The sequence below is a fragment of the Colius striatus genome, chromosome 1 (genome assembly GCF_028858725.1).
Source record: "Colius striatus isolate bColStr4 chromosome 1, bColStr4.1.hap1, whole genome shotgun sequence".
NCBI lineage: Eukaryota > Metazoa > Chordata > Aves > Coliiformes > Coliidae > Colius > Colius striatus.
The window spans coordinates 112,982,147-113,002,207 of record NC_084759.1 but is presented as its reverse complement, the minus strand read 5'-3'; the positions used below and the strand labels follow the sequence as shown (position 1 = coordinate 113,002,207).

The window sequence follows — 20,061 nt, the reverse complement described above, 5'->3', positions numbered from 1 at the left end:
GGTGACTACTGAGCTTAGGTTGGGAAATGCACATGCTTGTGATATAAATGCTTTGGACTTTTTCTGAGGGAAGTATTAATACCTTATGTTTTAAAGCAGAGACATGACATTGGCTCACCATCATCTTCTACCGTTAACCTCGGGGATTAGAGGTCCATTCTGAAGGTGATAGAATTTCCGTACTTTTTAAAACTTTCTTTTAGAAACGTATCAAGGTGTGATTTAAAAGTCTTTTTAAAAGACAACTGAGCACTTCAAAGTTAGAAAATTCTCATATGCCAGCCACCCGTGCAAAGCCCTTTGTGGGTCTGCACTGCAGCGCAAACCATTACAGACAACAGCAGCTCAGGCGTGGGAACACTGACTTGCAACATGCCTAACTTGTAAAAACCCAGACTTGTACTGCAATTCACAGTCCTGGTCCAGGTGCCCAAAAAAGGGGCTTCATAGCATATTGGAGAGAGCAAACACCCAAGGAAAGGCTGACGACAAGGTCTAACATGTGTTTGGAATTCCTGTGCTTTCCCAAGTTGCGTGCATGCTCACAGCTTTGATATAAACAATTATTTGAAATCGGGATTTATAGCTTGGGCTCAGGAATCTGTGTTGTCCCTTTACACGTGGGGCATTTGCTGTTCTCTTCTGAGTTGTGGCAATGCCCACCTCTCATCTGGGAAGGGAGGGATATCAGTTCAGCAAGTTCCTCCTCCCCTGCCAGAGACAGCTCAAATTTACATCTCATGTGGCATAATTGGCTTACACAGCGAACAAATTGGCACAGAGATACTCTCTACCTCACCTGTGGATGTGGAGTCATGACCTGACAAGGAAAGGAAGGAAGACTCATCAAGCCAGAGAAAAAAAGCAAGAGGTAGCATGACTGTTTTGCCTAATGATGAGGCAATTTCCTGGGATGGATCAGTTATGGAATTTGGTACTTCCCAGAAGTACTTCAGCATTTTTGCAATCTACTCATCAGATAACACTTGCATGGGATTTCCAAAGCCTGCCTGTGCACTCAGTTTTCCTTGTTTCTATGACTAGCTTGTGTTTGTTCTCAACAGCGTGGTGCCTCCGGGTTATGACCTGTTGGTTGACAAAATAGGTGCCAGGTGAGGTTCCTGCCAGGGCATGACTACCAGGCTGAAGAATACCACTGCACTTGTGCAAGGAAGTGTCTCGTTTATTTCCATGACACTGCGCTCCTTTGTGTGCTCCGTGGAGCAGGTCTTGGCAAGTGGCACTCACCCAAGTCTCTGTTTTAAGTGGAAAAGCTCCAAAGCTGATAAACTTCCTGTGTCAAATGGGTCAGAGAAAGGACACCCCTATTCTAGGATGAGATGGTATTGTTAGGTAAATAGGGATTGTTCCTTAGCCTGGGAACTGGCCCAGTTCTTGACAGGAGCATTCAGAAGCTCTGTTAAAGGAGATGGTTACGAAGGGCAGGATCGTGGTGAAACATCAGCCGTACTTCGAGGGCACATGGCCCAGGGAGGATGGCTTGCTGCTGCAGTCAGAACACCATCCTGCACTTTGCAAAGCTTTGCAAGGGACAGCAGTCCTCCTTCCCTCACCTGCTGGCCTATGCCCAGGAAGCAATGGCAGTAAAAACCTGATAAAGCAGGGAAGTGTCAAGTTGGCATCAGTCAGTTCCTAGGCGACTCATATCTGAAGCACCATCTAAAAGTCTGGAAATACCACATGACCAGCGGAAGCCTAAACTTTCCTGCCTGAACTCTGTTGCTAGCAGTGCTGCAGTGCAGTTACCGCTGTAGTTACAATGTTTGCTCATTAGCAGTGCTGGAGGCTTGAAAAGTGTTTATTCCATGCTGGAATGAAAGAAGAACTGTTTGAAATATAACTTTCTTTTTATATAAATATTTTTCTTGTTTATTCAGTTGTGTTAATGTCTGCTTTTGGATGCTAATGGGATGTTTTAGTTCCTAAATGTCGTTTTGTGTTATCAGACACTGACCTGACACAGGATGCATCCCACTTTAAAGTAGCAGTTCTGCATAACTTAGAGCAGAGGTTTTTAACTGTAGACCTTCTCTGATGAATGCAGCAGAAACTTGAATGTGGGTGTCCCCATTGTCAAGGTCTCTGCAGAGCACAAAACCAGCTTCTACCCATTGCCAAAAATGTCAGCTTTGAACAGTAAAAATTCTTTTTGGGTTTTTTTTCCCTCCCCCAAGATTTCTGTCTACACTGTGTCTGGCCACATTGAGGCTAGCTGACAATATAGGTGAATTTTGAAACATGTAGAGTTGTGTTTCACAAAGTTACAAATCTACAGTAAGGGAAAATACAGCTCTTGCAGCAAAGAGAACAGCCCCCTGGCAGTTTTAATTGGAAAAGGGGATCAGCTGGGGAGAGCACAGCCATTTAAAGGGCAGGAAGAAGCGCAGAACAAGCTGTTTTCCTGTAGTACTCAGATTCTACTTTTGTCAAGGAAGAGGAAGCTGCTGCATTTAAAGACAGAGCTTCTTTAGAAAGATAGAACGTGACCTGAAGCTTCAGAAGTTTTATGGGAAGAGATCTGTGTCTGAGAACTTGTCAGTGTTTTAGAGTACTGTTGAGTAGTTCTGAGAGACGTAAATACAATGGCTCATTTGGGTACTAAAAATGCACATCTTGTGATGCTGGCAGTTGCATGAAGTCTTGCTGAAGGTAGTGGGTGTAACAACCACCCTTCATCAGCAGCCAACTGCAGAGTGCAATTAAGTTTTATGGAACAGATAGCTGAAACAATAGGAGTCACCACCCCAAAACTGAGGGTACATGCAAAGCTGTTTAAGAATGTGTTGTGTAGGTGGAGGGTTTGATAACAAGCTGAGTTAACATGCAGGTGGCTGAATATTGTTCATGTGAAAGAGAAAACAGAAAGACATCAGAGCAGCACAGAGAGAAAGTGTCAAGAAGATTCCAGCAAAATAAATACTGGCTGACTGACTGAATAAAAGTTGAGTTTTCAGATGTCAGACACCTAGAGCTCCAAGCAAGCAAGGTGTTACCTGCTCTGAAATTCTCAATGGTATGTGACAACTTGTGTTTAAGGACTTGCATTAAATGAATGAATGCAAATTAGAAGGGAAAGTCCCGATCAGAATAAAACACAAACCAGGCCCACCTCGCCTAAGTAGGGTCTACTGGAGCTTTCCATGTAGGAATATGGACATGCTACAGGGTTGAATTTGGCAAAATGAGACTTGCACTTGGGTTTGGAGGTCTGCTTTTTCTCTTTGTTGTACGGTCAGCTTGGTCACAGTTAACCTTTAGCCATCTTTCTGATTACTAGTGTCCCATACACTCTCTTGAATGAGCTTTACTTCATTATTCACTTACCACTTAAAAGATACCAAATTTTTTGCACGGTATTTGCTTTGTTGACTAGATTTAGCATCTAAGTGGTTTTTCTGTATGTGACAGAAAGGTTGGCCCTTATGTCTTTATTTGAAAAAGACTTTTAACAGTCTATTTATAAGCATGACCCTATGATATTTCTAACATTATGAGTTTGGGCTGCAACTGAGGCAAAGTTCAAGACCATCTAAACAGTGCCTATCAAAGATAGCTCCTCTGGTTTTAAAGTGTCTGCGGGCTCCACATAATTTCCCATACAACTGACTCTGGCTTTTATTAAAGGACTGTCTGAATCTGACTTTTATTTGTCCCATGACTGATCACTATGTGTCGGCTTAGGTTCTTCTTACTTTTACACTGCAGAAAATGCAAAGTGAATGACCTTAAGATAAAACTGAAGCAAGACTGTACACAATTCTATTAGTTCTCTAGTGGTACACTGGCCAGTGTACTGGCTTTTCTGAGCTTTCCAAAATGCATTACCCAGAGTTCAACCTCTAGACTTTTGTAAGCAAGAATCTTTTCCTACGTAATAAGGTTTTTGTCAACTTTTGAAGTGATAACACAATGAAGACACTTATTTGTTTATTTATTTATTTATTTATCACAAAATAGTAAGCAGAGTGAGATACTCTACATTGTACATGGAATAAGCCACCAGGGTCATCCAATCCAGTGCCTCACAAGCACGGGGGTAATAGCTGGTTAGACCCAAAATGGCTACAAATCACCCATTCTGCATATACCGCAAGCCACAAAGCACTCCCCTATGCTCTGTAACAGCTTGAAGATATATAGTACAACACATTCAAAGCCACAGACTTGCTGTTTGCCACAGTTGGGCTGTTGCAATCATGGCGGTCTAGCATCTTTCATAATGTACCACCAGAGGATAGCAAAGAGATCTAAGGCATTTTTAACATCTCAAGCAACAAACACCCTGGAGACCTCTAAACAAAAGCACACTAACCAATATATCCTACATCCTTTAGCCAGACTTTCGCACGCTGCTGGTATGACATGTGCTTAATACAGCAGGCACACCTTGTGCTTGAGCATGTATGCACATAAACACATTTCCTGGTGATCTTCCAGAAATTACTTTTCTGTCTTTACAGCACAGTTGTGTTGTGCCTTCCAGCCTCATGAGGCTAAATGTTTATTGGTCTCTTTGGTCAGTGGGGAAAGAAAAAAGGTCTCATCTGTGTTTGAGGTGAAACAAGCATTGGGTACCAACCATCTAAGCAGGGGACTTTTGCTGCTCAGATGCACAGCTGTTTTACTCCTGCTGATGGCTTCCATTTCCACAAATAGTTAGGTGTGAGTTGCCAGGAAGATATTCTGCTCACCAAAAACTACCTTCTGTAATTTCAGAAACTGTTGTGTATGTCTTGTATCACCGTATCTGGATACTTCCGGCAGAGTCGCTGTGCCCTGCTCTCTGTTATCTACACATGCAGAAGAGATACGAACTGTTCCCACTTTCTTTTCTCCCCTTCTCAGACCAAAATGTCAATACAGTAATCAAAAAGATAATGTACTTTGCAGGACCCTATAGAAGTCAGTCTTTTCAAGTAATTTGATGTTGGGTTTTAATTTTGAAGTTTAGTCCAGTCTTCAAAACAGTTGCATCCATCAAAATTTTAATACAGGGAAATGGCAACTCTGCTAAAACCCAGAAAGCTAATTCTCTAATCTAGTCCCAAATAAAATGTGTCAGTAAACAAAACCAAAAATCTGAGGGCAGTACTATTGTGATAGCAGGTAGATGAGAACTTTTCTTCATATAGAGGACAGATGTGGTCTGTTGGCATCCAAAGAGATCAGCAGTGTGACATTTGTTTCTCACAGGAAAATCTTTCCCCTAGGGTGCAGACAGGAAATCCAGAATGAGAGGAGGTAAATACCAAAGGACTGCTGAGGAAAGGGGACGAGAAAGAACAGAAAGACCAGTGTTCGCTTGTGTCAGCTAAGGAACAGCTCGAGAAAGAAGGCTGCATGAGAAAGAAATGCTTATTTAGACATTAGATGAAGTGCCCTGGTTGCAGGATGAACCACTTCCGTGCTGTGAAACCATAGTGCAGATTGCTGTGCTGCCTGGTGAAGTCTTTTGTTATTTCCTTAAAAAGTACTGAATTCCCTTGGCGGGGGGTGGGGGGGGGGAATAAAATCATTCTTCTCCACCTACTGCATGAGGTAGACCTTTAGGTTTGTTTGCAGCACTTTGTGTTTTGACTACTGACCACTGTGAACCAGCAGCTTTTGTGAAGTCCTTGATTCATTCATGTTAGAAATGTCAGTGCAAATTCCATGATGCGGTAGTGAGCCAGGACACAGCAGCACACTGAGATTTAACCTGGAGACCTTTTGCTGACCATACATTGTTTAGGCTAACACAGCTCTCCTCAAGCTGCTTCTCTCTGAGTACTGAATGCCATATGACAGATGTATCAAGGGGTGGGAGAGACAAGAGCCGATCCAGCAAACCTTATAATTGCTCCTTGAACCCACTGATGGGAGCTTCATTTGGGACCAATGCTGTTGCACCAGCCTCCCCTAGAGCTCAGCGTGCAAATGCTTGGCAGCAACGGGTGGGTAAAGTGAGCTACTTACTTGAGGACAAGGAACAGATTAGGAATGATTGCAAGGAAGGGCCAGGCAAGGCTTTTCTGTGTGGCACTATTGAGATGCTTCGTGACAGAGAGACTGTGGAACAGGGGCTCTGAAAAGGACATTCCTCCCATTGCCTTTGCTGACTTGAGGTTTTTGTCAGCTGGATCTTTGGGCTCCTTGCCAGCCCAGAAAAAAAAAATCTTAACAAAGGCCATTTCTTCAGTTGCATAGGCTCAGGGAAGGAGAAGAGGAAGAAAATAAATGAGGGACTAATATTTTTTAAGAGAGAAGAATTTTTCCAAAAAAGGGAAAATGGCTTATTTATACAGATACTCAGCTTCTGGTTACTGTGTGCCCCAGCATAATTCTTAAATCTCTACAAACAGTCACAGATCACATCGCTTTAACACAGCGCAGATGCCATTTGGCATTACATGGGAAGTCAGGACAGTGTTGAAACTGAACCCACAAACCTACTATAGTAAAAAATTAGAAAAGATGTAACATTAAGACCAAGGAGGAATTGTTTGAATTGGATTTGTCCATCAAAGGCAGATTTATAATTTATCAAACTATAAATTAAAGGCTTATTTCCACGTATTCAATGCTTTTTCACTCACTTTCCTAGGTTCTTGACTGTTCATGATCTTAAGACAATGTTTATCAGGGTTGGGTGACTTCTATGCCTTCAATTAAAGAAACAGAGTACTCATATTTCTATTTTTCCAAACACTCATTTCAGTTTTTCAGTCATTTAAAAGCTGTCCAACAGAGCACAGGGATTTCATGGAGCTTGCAGCCCCTGGCCACGGCATATTTAATGAAAACTGAGCTGCTAGATAGCCTTTCCCAAACAAATTCCAGTACAGCTACATTTTTACATTCTTTTGTGACCAGATACAAGTGGCATCATTATAAACACTGCCAGATTCTGTCCAACTTCCCTTTAAAAAAAATAACAGAGGTGAAACAACTTTTTTAATAGTGAAGCATAACTATCGCTGTCCTTTCTCTGTATGAGCTGTTATCAAGTCTTTGAAGTTCTGCCAGCTTGTTTCCATTACAAGGAAAACCTGATACCAGCTGGAATTTTTGGAGTACAGAGGGAATGATGGCAATGGTCCTGTTGACTTAAAAATTCTGCAGAACGTTCTGTTTTGTGAACACAGAATAAAGAAACTGGAAACAGTTTTCTTTTTTGATATCTCTGCCTTTTTAGCAGTACTACACTTTTAAGAAGCTGCATCTCTTTAAGGTTCTTTCTAACATGATATCCAGGGCAACTTTTCTCATTCTTTCACTTGTTTTCAAGGCTTTTATTTTTTGCCTCTCGAGCCCATCAGTACTTCAAGCTATCAAATGTTCCAGCCGTGTTTATCTACCCCGTGAGAAGCCTCACAGCTCACATAGCATAGCTTCTACTTTGTGTTTTGGGTGTTAGCTTCTGGGGTGTTTTCTGCATCACTACCTCTCAGAGCCTTTGAGTCTTCCAGTTTGCTTAATGCAAGCCTGGAACTGATGTAAATGGTTATTAACGGTTTCAATCTAACAGCTGGCTTCAGCTAGAGACACATAAACCAGCTGCCATGTTCTGTTGCTCAGCCTGCATCAGTGGGACAGGTAAAGCTTGATAATCAGGATAATCTGCAGTAAGGATTCTTCCTAGCATGCACAGCATGGACAACCAAGCTGTAGCCCCACTTTATCTACAGAATAGGGTTCAGTTTTGGCATGTGCACTATATTAAGCTTCCTTCACATCAATGTAAAAAAATCTGCAATATGTCGTGATTTGAACAATACAGTGTGTGAGAAACAGGTGGAGCAAAGGCTGAGCAAACAGCATGAAAGGAGGAAAAACTCCATTTTTTTAATAGTCGAAATAAAGGACTACACTTGTGGCCATCAGCTTCCCAGTAGTTATTATCTGAATAAATGGTCAGGCCCTTCCTGTTAAAGAATTTATCTAGGCTGAATATAAGAAGTTATCCACTGGCATGCTTGAGAGAGGTGCTGCTAACAGTTCTTTGGTGCGGGTTTCATATGGCCACGAACTGCCTCAGGACTGTTGTCTCTTGACTTTTATGTTAAGTGTTGACAATCTGCTCTTTTCGCTATGATTTTTTTCACCTCCATCGGGGCATTTTACTTCAATGTCCCAACTGCATGATTCTCAAACCTACTGAGACTCTTTTCAAAGTGGTTGCTGGAACACTTCCCAAGTAAATATTTGTTGAAGTGCTTATTAGCGAGACAATTTCCTTGTATATTTTCTGTTTCCATGAACATTCTTATTAGAAATGTTAACAGAAATGAGAGGCAATTTGCAAAATGTGTTGATATTTCTAGCATAGTTGAATAGAATGGTTTAATCAGGGTATTTACAATCGCAAGCCTCTTCTCAGTTTTGCCTTTTGCTTGACGTCTGTTTTCTTTTTATAACAACAACAAAAAAGTAAGCAGTTGCATGTTCCTATGGCAAGTAAAAGCCAAAGCAGCCATCCAGCTGTTAAAATTAGTGTTAGGTCTGAATTTTGTATGGATTTCCCGCTGCATGGCAGGAAATCAGCTTTCATTGCTGCTTCCCCCTCCTCCCCATCTAGCTGCCTATTAGATTAATACCAGAAGCATGAAGTAACGTTTAACAGAAAGTTGTTGCTTTTAGCTCTGGGAAAACTTGGCAGCCTCTCCAGAACGAAGAGGGGAGGGGGAACCTGAAACCTCTGTTAACTAAAGAGGACATCTGAGGCCTAAAGAAACATTTTTCTCCCGTTAAACTTTTGAGATTTAAAAAAAGCACGCTAATGACAAACTGTTTCTAGGTCTAAGGAAGATCCACTGTCAGCCCTTTCCTCTCCTTACGCCTTAATCGTCTGGCTCCTACGGGCTAATTTTGTCTCCTTTCATACTGCTGCCTAATTCATGTCCTGTCACCAAAGTATATCACTAAGATAGTGCATTTCTCTTCTTCATTAGAAGGGGTTTCTAGTTTACAGGACCATCCGGGGAGCTTGCAACCAGAATAAAGGTTGTTGCTCACAAATGCTGGGATGCCTCCCTGACTGTTTTAAGGTTTCAGTAGTACAAAGAGGAAGGGGGGAAAAAAAAATGCAATGTGCAAACAAGACATTATGAAAAAGAAGCGAGACCACCCCCAGCTTCCTATCTCAGATTTCACAGTGGTCTTTAAACTACAGTACAAAATTCTAATTTATTAAAACAATGTGTTAAAGATTGTCATACGGTAATTTCTTGTGATACTCTGGGATCAGCAAGCATATTTTACTGCTTCCTGTGGGCCTAATCCTACATCAGTCAATGGGAATTTCATTGGAAGCATGTGGTGTCGTGGCCACAGCCATGCAAGCCCAGACTGAAGAAAACGTCTAGGGCTTTCTTCACAAACAGGCTACCCGGGCTGCTAGGAGCAGCGCTGAAGGAGAGAAACTGATGTTGTCAGGTGAGCAATGCAGACAAGGATATGTGAATAAATCAGCAAGCTTTAAACAGTCCCGCTCCAATAAACACAGAGTTCCCAAACTTCTCATATTCCCAAAATAGCAGAGTCTGTCTTTTGGTTTACCATCATACCATTAGCTGAGGTGTTGCACTGTAAGGCTTCAGCTTCTGGTTGAAATGCAGGGGGCCCAATTGCCGCAGCCTAGGCAGGTGGAGAGATGCAGAGCTTTGAATCTCAAACACCCAAGTGCTTTACTTTCTTAGGAGGACACTCGTGGTACCAAGGGCTCTTCCATCAGTTTGCAGAATCTCTGCAGGTGCAGAGGGTAAGGTCACCCAGAGCCCTCCTGAGGCTTCACCCTCTGCTCTGCGTTCCGAAGGCTGATCCTGTTACTGGCATGCTGACAAGCCCCGTGAGGGGGGTGGCATACCTAACAGCAGGCACAAAGAAATGGCATTACCAGTGAGATGGTCCCATTATCCTACAAAGTAACCCAAAATGGGCCTGATGTAATGGGAAAAGGGAAGAACAGGATATGGATTCATGTAGCAGTTGGCATTTGTATGGTGTATGGGCTGTATATCCTATGCACACCAACCAGCTGTCTGGTACAGAAGATGTCCTGGCCCCAGAAGCCAGATTTCTACAGCAGGCATCAGCTAAAAAACCTGCAGGGAGATGCTGGCCCATGTTTCCCCATCCCTTGCACGTTCTGACAGGAGCTGAACGTACTCAATTCTGCAATCCTTTCCCCTGCCCCAAGATATTTTTAGGATTTTGATGAAGAGGTGCAAGTGCAGTGAGGAGGTTAGATGGTGGGTTATCACTTGCTTATTATTTTTGTTTAGGTTTGATTTTGTATTTGGCATCAGTGCATCTTCAGGATGTTATTTTTGGGTTTCGTGTATTTTGTCTAAGCATGTAAGGAAGGACTACACAGAGAGAAAATGGTGGGAATTTATCTTTTTCTGTCACTTTTAGCCCCACCTCTATATAGAGAAAAATTAGAAGAAGATGAGGCTAAAATATATCTCTGCATCTCATTCTGCCCCTATTAGTGCAGGAAAGTAGTAGCTATATTGTTCATCTTTTGTGTTGCTAATGGGATTTAATTTCACGTTTGGAGACCATCTGCTGAGGAAAAAAAAAACCCTCTACAGACCTTCTCAGTGCACATATAAAAACTTGCCAGCAAAGGCAGCTTCATGAATCAGTTGTGAGGATATATTTTATCTAAACTTTGTTAGGTCACTACACCAATTTCAGCCTAAATGAGTCTGAATAGAATGAATAAGTTGTGGCAACCACCTTTCCTTTTCGTATCAATGCACTGTTTTGCTTCTTTTCACTCTGTAGTAGTTAATTGAGTTTCACCTGAGTGGGAAGAATAGCTTTTGCAGGAGGAAGAAACCAAATGACATTTTATTTCAACACAAAGATCTATCTTTACACAGGTTAACTGTGAAATTAAAGCAGTATCTCACATTCCACACTGCTCACACTGAGATTTCTTGTGTAACCTTGGACAAGTGGCTTAAATGCTTTTAGATTTATTTCCTGCTAAAGAAAGTACTATCTCACTGACACAACCCACCACATTGCTAGATATAGAAAAGATTTTTGCATCCATATTTGACAAATAAGGGTTGATACCAAAGGAGAACAGAAACCTTCCCAGGCTTGGCATCAGAGGTGAATCATTAGGCCTCAAACTAAGGTGTGTATAAGAAGTTACAAATGAGCTTGTTCCTTGCTGAGAAAACAATAAAGTCTAGAAGGGGCAACGGTAGAATGAAGATACCCTTGTATCCAACCACTGATCATAAACATATTTAGCTGCCCTAATCTGTGACTATCATTGTAAAACAGTGTAGCTGTGGTGTCTGCACCTTGTCTTCTGACAGCCATTTCCCTGCTGATTTAACATTTGTGAGGAGCATGGACCAAGGTGTTGCCTGTAAACCTAGCACTTGCAGTTTTCAACATGTTTTCTCACAAGTCATATCCCTAAAATGTACTTGTGTTTGGTTAGTAACACTGCAGTGAGCTTAGCTACAGCGTCAGAGCTGGCTAACTAAGTCCTAAGCCACCCCCATTCACAGAAGCATGCTGATTCTAGCAAAGGGAAGTAATTAATCAGTTGCAAAGGCAGATAGCCCTGCACAGGCTAATAGGGTAGTGCTCTCCTGATTTGAAGCAGAGTAATGTCTGGCCTGGGTTAGCAAAAATCCTTTTAATTAGTAAAATGTACTATTTAAAGAAGAAATAGTATGATCTTTTCTTGCACCAAATGATCTAGTTGGTTTAGCAAAAACGGTTACCTTTCTGACAAATCTTGTCTTGTTCATATCTTGAGGCCATTGTGGCTACAACTTTGCTGCTATTTAAATGAGTCACTATGAGTTGTGCAATTTAAGACATTTTTAGGGTAACTACTTATTACAAACATCCAACTAACTGCACAAATTAGTCCAGTCCTCACTTCAATGATATGTCTGCAGTGCAGCCAATACAGCTGCACTGCAAATCTAGGCAAAACCTGAGAGAAGTGTAACAAAAGCCACCTACCAGACCTGTCCCCGCAGCTCTGAATTCACCTGCAAAAGCAGTCAGCACTTGATGATTCAGAGGAATGCAAAATCTAACCGCTTTCTTGCCTTGCAATTACAACCTAGTTAATTGTGTACAACTGTGCAAAGGATGTGAGTGAGGAAATTCCTTTCTTGACCCTTCCAGCAATTGACTTGTGCCCTGGAGCATGAGATTTGATTACTCATGTAACTTATTTTCTCCAGACAGTTTCTTCTTGATAGCTCTTGTGTGAGGATTTAAGAAAGTTTCAGGCCAAGTCACAAGAACACTTCCACTGGCTCAACTTCAGCTTACATCACATCATTATTGTTTGATATTCCTCTCTTCCATGCGATGCATTAACAGATTTTTAGATTTTTAACTTGGACGACCAGTGTAATTATTGAGTGAGATTTTTTTTATGGGTGGTACTGATGAATACAGTCATGCTTTGGGTTGCTTTTTTATATTGCAGAGATTCCCAGCAAGCCTTAAAAATCAATATTATTTCAGTATCTAGACTCCAGCCTGCTACATTCTCTCCAAAGTTACAATGCAAGAATCACCATTTGCTTTGAAGCTTCACCAGATGTTCTGGTTGTGATCATTATTATTTTCAAGCCATAAACAATCATATACTTTCTGCAATGTCAAGCAACATCTGGGTTTCTTCACTGAGAAAAACACTCTCGTTACATGCTGGAAAGCACTGAATCCTTGCAACTTCATCTGTTCTGACCTGTTTGTTCAGAAAAGGTGCAAATTAATAATCCATTGGTGTACTTACTGATGACGCGAGTTCAAGAAACAGTCTTGGTCTCAAGCCCAGTTGCTCAGATCTATGCTATTCCTCTTCTCATCAACCATTGTACTGCAAGTACTTGTTAGACCTTTTCCAGAAGAGGAAGAGGTGCAGGGAAGGAAGAGGTTTCACCTGTGTCAGCCCACCAAAGATCACAAACTACACATTGAGAATCCAAATGAATAGTTAGGGCAGGAAAGGGAAGAAACCAGACCAGTTTTGCCACCAAAGAAAAGACTGGGTGTAACTACACCCAGTCATCAATGGGTAGCTTTATCTCAACTGATTTTGTCAGGCTGAGTATTGTCTCTCCTCCCGAAGGCAGCTAAAACCTGAACCAACTCCTAGCTGTGGGCTCTGTCTCATTTGACAGAAATGCAGTCATGTCCATGCCTGATGTGGATAAAATATGTAAAGGTGAGGGACCAGGTAATGCAGAGGTTGTGATTGCCGGTGCCTCCTCAGAGTTGACTTCAGTTCTGAAATAGCTGAAGTCCACTCTCCTTCTCTGTTACAGAAGCATGGCACTGAATTATTTTATCACCATTTTCAATCCTCCTGATTAAAGCACACTTTTTGCAAACATTCCAAGGTTTGATTTCTACTTATATGAATTACCATGGAAACTAAACTTTTATTGGGCATGCTTGCATACACAGGGTGAAGAATTTTAAAAACTTCTGTGATACGCAGTACAGTTGATGTAGCTGTGCAGCTGCCGTGAAAACAGTCAAAGCTAGCTAGGTGGACTGTTGAACCTATCTACGACTTGCAGCTCTCCTGCAAGTTTCCATACTCCTTTTTCCTGACTGTCTTTAGTAGTAATATTGTTGCATTTGTTTCAAGAAGAGTTCTTAGCTCTTTAGTATTTAGTTTCACATATTTGCTAATTTTTGAAGTATTTCCTACTCGGAAAATGTCCAAGAGAGGTTTTTGGATTTTTTTAAACTGCCAGACTCTTTGCCTCTTACATATTTGTTGGTTATTTTAGGGCCTCAGCTATGGCTGGTTTTTAGTTTAGTTTTCAGAAATAATCTTTATTCTTTGTATTTCTCCCCTTCGCTGTCAAGAAACAGATGACACTTAGATAAAATTTTCCCAGCGTACATGTATGAGGGGAAACACATGCTCTGCCTGATCCAGCTTTGCTGCCACCCCATCTACTGTGCAGGAACTATTTAATAGAACATTTCAGCTGGCATATCAAAAGCCCTTCAGACTAACAGTTTAACCACAAATGCAACAATACTCCTTTCTGTACTATTAGACACCACTTTCCCCAGGGAGATTTTTGCAGACTATTACTTACAGTTTTTCCACTTAAAGGGAAAAGGAAGATCATGTGAGACGAAGGGAAGACTGGTTGCCTTTGGCTCTGGCTGTGGCAGAGTTAAAAGTTATTCCTGACTCTTTCCAGTTGTGAACATGTCCTAAACTCTGCATTTGTTACAGATATATGCCTTTATTTTTTTAACAGCACATACTCCTCGTTTGTTCAATGAACAAAAAAGAGCCAGGTTCAACACTAGTAGTAAATGAAGCACTCGACATTTGTGGTGATATCACTGAAGAGCTCACCTAGGTTCAGGCCTGTTAGAGTAAATAAGTCTCAAAAATTTGTCCTTTTATACATAAACAACAGTAGATGCCAGGACACCCAAGGTAATTTATTTAAAAAAGATATATTCCTTGCACTGTGGGTGTTACCATACAGATGAGTTATTACAAAGTTCGTATTGTGATAACAGTTTTAGCCAAGTAAAATATGCCTTGGAATATGCAAGGCAGGAACTGGATCACAACGAACCCTATTTGTCCAAGGTGAACTGTCAACTATCATGGTAGCAGTTTACATCTGCCAAGTGCCATGTGAGCTTCAAATCATCCTGCAGGACCCCTGTGCAGCAGGTATGGGCTGTGATCCCCAAATTCTCTCCTTGGGAAACAAACGGGCAAAGGTAGACCAACAAGGCCACACAGCATGAAACAAGACTGCTGTGGGGGATACTCTGGCTCTGTGCCCTGAGCACAGTCCTGGAGGCTGGCTCGCGTCTCTCATCACTGGAGTTTTCCTTACCATGCTACAAGTGTGCTCAGAAAGTGGAGGTTTGCTATGTGCTCTAGGCTCCCAGCACCCATCAATGCCAGAGGTGGGATGGAGATAACAGCTGCAACCCAGTGGTTAGCCTGGCCGCCTCTGTCACCAGAGGACTCTCCTGAGTGAGGACCTCTGAAGGGGTCTGGCTGGCACCCCCAGCTACTCGCCAAACACGGGACAGGCGAGGCACGCTGCTGCGGCATACATGCTGTGGTCTATACACTTGCTTTGGTTTGTACGCTCGCTTTGGTTGGTACATTCATTTTGGTCTGAAAGCCTCACCAGTGGGGCCCAGCTGGGCTTGCCAGTCTGCTCCCAGCTTTGGGCCAGCAAAATGCTGGTGGTGCCAGCTGCCACCTGCGCACACCCTTCCCTGGTGCATGAGTCCTGGACAGGGCTCTGGCACGTGTATTCTCTTCAGGTAAGGCTAAACTGCTGGAAGGCTTGTGGGAAGTGGCAGCAGGGTGTGAGCCCGGGCCAGGGTGAGCACCAAGGACACCCCACTGGAGCACGGAGGCAACCCAGCTGCCCATCGGAGTTGAGAGGGCAGAAAACCCCTCTCCAACACGGCTGCCCTGGAGATGTGGAAGAGGAGGAGAAAGGGCGCACGTAAAGGCAGCCCCAGGCAAGGAAAACCAGGCCCGCGCCCTCCAAGAGCCGCCCTGTTTGTTCGGCTAATCTCGCGTGCAGGAAATTGCCTTACGATTCGTATTTATGGATCACGGCCCCTCCACCGGCTCTTCCCGGGGTATCCCCGGCAAGATCTCGTCATTCAATCTCCCTCCTCGCCCCGCGATATGGCTATCTCCGTGCGTTTCTCCCTCTTCGCCACTTCACCTTCCGCCCTTCACCCCCATCGCGAGTCCCGTTCAGCCGCTCCGCGTCCGCGCCCCCTGCCTGAGGGGAGCGAACCATTCCGCCCGCGGGGGTGCCCCGCGCCCCAGCCCTGCCGGGGGGCAGGCGCGCCCTTGCGCGGGGCGGCGCTGCCAGCCGGGCGGGGGGCGGCTCCCGGCGGCGGGGGGAGGTGGCAGCGGCGGCGCTGAGAGCAGCGGCCGGGCGGGCGGCAGCGGGATGCACGGCGGGCAGAGGCGGCAGGAGCCGGCGGTGAGTGACTGAGTGTGGGCCCGGGGGAACTGCCGTCCCGCGGGCGGGGGGCGAGCTCTGCCGCTCCCGGGTCACGGCGGCTCCGCGCTCGGCGGCAGAGCTCTACGGGTCTGCTGGCGGGGATGAGGAGAGGGTCTCTCCCGGGCGCGCTGAGTCCAGGCTAGCGCTGGCTCAACTGCTCACAGCTGTCCACCGATGTTGGCTACTTTTAGGGGAGTTTGTGCCAACCGCTCCCTCGCATTTCTGACGGGCGGAGGCGGCGGGGTCCCCCTCACCCACTTGCCGCCTGGGTCGGCTTAAAGGGAGACCCTCCAGCTTAAACGGACGGGGCTTCCCCCGCGTCCCTTTCGGCGCCAGTCGCCTCCCCCTCTTTGTCCGGGTGTTTCCTCCCCGGTGCTGGCGGGCGCTGCTGCGTCCCCGCCGCCGAACAAAGCCTCTGCCCCGACCGGCGGCGGAGGCGGCCGTCCCCACGCGTCCGTGGGCCGAGGAGGCAAGGGAGGAACTGCGGGGCTTGGCTTGGCTTAGCTTTCCATCAGCAATAAACTACCTGCTGGAGGGGAAGACGTAGGATGGGGCTCTTTGTCCGCGCTCCTTTGTTAGGCTGGTGGCTTTTAAAACCTCCTGCGGCTGTGTGAAGGCTGCTGTGCCCGGCGGAGATGGGCTTCTCCGAGGGCCGGGCTGGCGATGGGTGCCGTCTCGGCATCGCTGGAGTTTAGCAGCAGGGATCCGGCGTTCTATCTGATTGGCTTGCGGAAATCAAGGGGTTCGGGCTCGGTCTGCCCTGCCAGATTTAGAGCCCGTCGGTCGCTCCTCGTCTGGCTCTGTCAGCAGCCAGTGCCGGAGTGTGCTTCGGTCCCGCCCGGGACCGCCCGTTCGGAGGAGGTGAATTCGGCTTTAGAGATAAGAGCCTTTTCGGGAAGAAGGTACTTGCTTCCCAGCAGCAAAGGGAGAAACGGGCTGGAAAGTAACAGTCCCTACTCCTCCTCCTTCTCAGCCCCAAAGCTGCCTGAGGAATGTCCCCATGTGCAGAAGTGTAAATAAACGGGCTGTGCTTACATAAAGTCTTACGAGGTGGGCTTTCTGCTCATGCCACTGAGTGCTTGTGTGATCTTAAACATATGGCTTTTGTTGCCTGTTCTTTTTCTCTCAAATGCTCATCTTGTCGACGAGTCATCTTGTCTGTGTGCCTTGACTCCACACGTGCCCAAATCCTCTCTGTCTGCATCTCCAGGGCAGGATGGACATGTTGCTAGTCAGAACATTGTGACTATTTCATCTTTGTGCTGCGTGTTCCCTCTGTTTTGAGGGAGGAAAGAGACAAGAGAGGTGGTTTTTCAAGTTCTAACATTTGATGAACTTCTGAATTTTCCCTTTCTCTATGTTCTCCTAGATTAGAACTCCAAAGGTAAGTTATTATCATGGGGAAAAAAAGAGAGATGGGAGAAGGTAAGGCATGGTAGTGCCAAGTGAATTCACAAGGCCTGAGGATGGGTTTGCTTTCCTGTGGCAGAAGGAAGCAATGTAGGAGAGAAAGGAGATGGAAGATCCCCTACCTTTGCTGTCAAGGGGAGGGGCAGGCTGAACCAAGAGGGTAATAGAGAAAGTGATACTTTTAGGGCAGTCACATAGTAACACCATATCGTTTCCAGAGCAAATCGTACTATTTTTGTTCATTTTACACAATTCCATTTCCATACTAGATTTTTTTTCCCCCTTACATTTTGTCAGATGCTAAGCTGACTCTTTTGTCTGTCCATGTTTTTACTGAGGGAATGGAAATCATTGGCAGCAACTGGAACAGGAAGAGTAGTCATTTTTTCCATTTTTTCCATATCAGTTACTGTCTATGCTTATCAGATACAGTTAGCAACCAGCTCCTTGAAAGTATGCAAAGGCACCAGTCAACCATTGTTGTGAAGGAACAAAGTCCATCAGGAAAAATTTGGAGTATTTTGTTTTTTTAGATAGAAAGCAGAGGATGGGTGGGGTAAAGAAATGCAAGTCTACCTTGAGGCAGAAGTTACATCAGTAGGACTAAAAGGGTTTGAATGGGAAGACCTTGTCTGTCTTTTCCACTTGAAATTTCAGAGGAAAGCTGAAGTAATGAAAGGGGATGGGGGGAAGTGCTGATGATGGCTTGTAAAGGAATTCATGCTGTGTTCACTTAGCGTGGAGTGTATTCTCTCCATTTTCATTTGTTAAAACAGTTAATTCTGATGTGTAGTGACTGCCAGCATAGCAAACGGTGCTTCACATTGAGTTAAATGAACAGCTATACTATTCAAAGTGTTCAGAGCAGATGCTGTTAATTTAGGTTTTCGTTTAGTACAATGAGGCAATACAAGGTCCAAGGGGAGTTAAGGTCCTCCAGAGACTCTGATATAGGAGTAAACTCCATAAATGTGACCAGACTTGTTTTTTCTTACTCAGATCTTATGCAGGTATGGTTGATTTTTTAGTGAACCATTTTATTTAACTTCCCTAATTATATTAACTGGTGTAACTACAGCTGTAGTACCCGTATTTCTTACTTGAGGGTACAGGCCTGGGACTTGCTGATAATTGTTGCTCTGTATTTGTGCAGGCAGGCCCGTGACTTGGTAGCACAACAGCTACAGTGGATGACACTTGGGCTGTCACTGTCGTGGTTTGCCAAGCAAATGTGATGAGATCATTTAGTCTGGTGGCATGCTTGCTGCCCTGAGAGTGCTGGAAAATGAAATAGCATTTAAGAGCTGGAGGGGATATTTGGAAATATGGGGCAAGCATCTCTGGAAGGAGACAAATTGAGGAGAAATGGAGGAATGAAATAAGAGAGAAAGAAACTGTCAGAATAAGTGGGCACTGCAGGGAACTGATTAATGAAAGGAAGTGACAGCCACAAAGTGTCAGTGAAAGAAGTCAGCACAGAGGAAAGCAGATCGTGGGTAAATGTTGCCTGAGAGTGGGAAAATGCAATAGGCAGGGAAAAAAAATGGTAAGGACATCCAAGAAGGCAAAAAAAAAAAAAAAGAAGTAAAAATAAACAGGGAGTAGGTGATCTTTGAAGCTGCTCTGATGTGTTTTTCTAGCTGCTTAGATTTTCTGTGACTTACCTACCTGCTATGTATGGCAAGCTCTCACTGAATTTGTTAGGGGCATCCTAGAGGTAAATGTATCATATCAGGTAGGATGAGAAAGGAGAAACTTTTCTTTAGGGTCTTTCTGCCCTGGTAGAGTGAGAATTTCTGCTCCTGTACAGTATGATTTCGGATTGATAATTGTTTTTCGCTCAAGCCCCTTCCTAAAATTTTAGATGAAGAAAGTCTGTATTTCCTGGGCTTCAAGAGTGAGAATTATATCACTCTACAGCATTTATGTATATGTGTTACTACACCAGCTGTGTCGTTTGTTTTGGGCTTTGTTAGTCTGCACAATGACATATTAGCAATTGCAGTCCAGCAGCCACCAGCAGAACTTTCTATTTGCCATCTCTGTGTGGATTTCAATCTCAATTTGCAAGTTTTTTGAGCACACTCAGATTTTCAGTAGGAAAGGAGTTAATGAAATAGTGTCAAAATAATATCAGAGAGCTGCTTGTTACTGGCATGAGATGCATCAGTCATTGGGTCAGATAACCGACTCTTAAGCTCAACTACTAAAAAGGTACTAAGATAGAAAAGAGGAATGTGACTTGAGATTGGTTTGTCCTCTGACAGCCCTGTTTTCTGCATGAAGAAAGGAGTTCATTGTTTTAACAGAAATGCCTTCTAATGTGTTTCCTCCCTTTGGTGGCTTTTGTTTGGGTAGAACTCTCCTTCTCGTTTCAACTTATCTCAGTGAACAAGTCCAGATGAAACAGTAGTTTTTGTGACTGCAAATGAGGAGGTAATGATGTCTATGACCTAACACGGTCTGAGTACGTGCTCTAATCTCTTGTCTTACCAAATGTATAGGAAGGAGGTTAGATTAATTGAATAATTAATGTGTAATTCAACAGCTTGAATTTCAGGTAAGAGTAGCTATTATGGCACAAAACTTACAAAGCTTCAACATCTTCATTGTCATATTT

The 20,061-nt window shown here is 43.9% G+C and overlaps 1 protein-coding gene across 6 annotated transcripts in view; it reads left to right on the top strand.

Annotated features, from left to right (window-relative positions):
• Nucleotides 1-20,061, top strand: part of PHLDB2 (pleckstrin homology like domain family B member 2) — a 125,154-nt gene that overhangs the window by 40,362 nt on the left and 64,731 nt on the right. For 4 of the 6 annotated variants that reach the window (XM_062003480.1, XM_062003463.1, XM_062003472.1 and 1 more), the window contains exon 1: nt 15,910-16,010. The exons of 1 other annotated variant lie outside the window; for it this stretch is intronic. The gene's annotated coding sequence lies outside the window, so the exon portion shown is untranslated. Of the gene's footprint in view, nt 1-15,909; nt 16,011-20,061 lie in introns of those variants that run through there. One more of the 6 variants, XM_062003454.1, reaches the window with a different exon arrangement.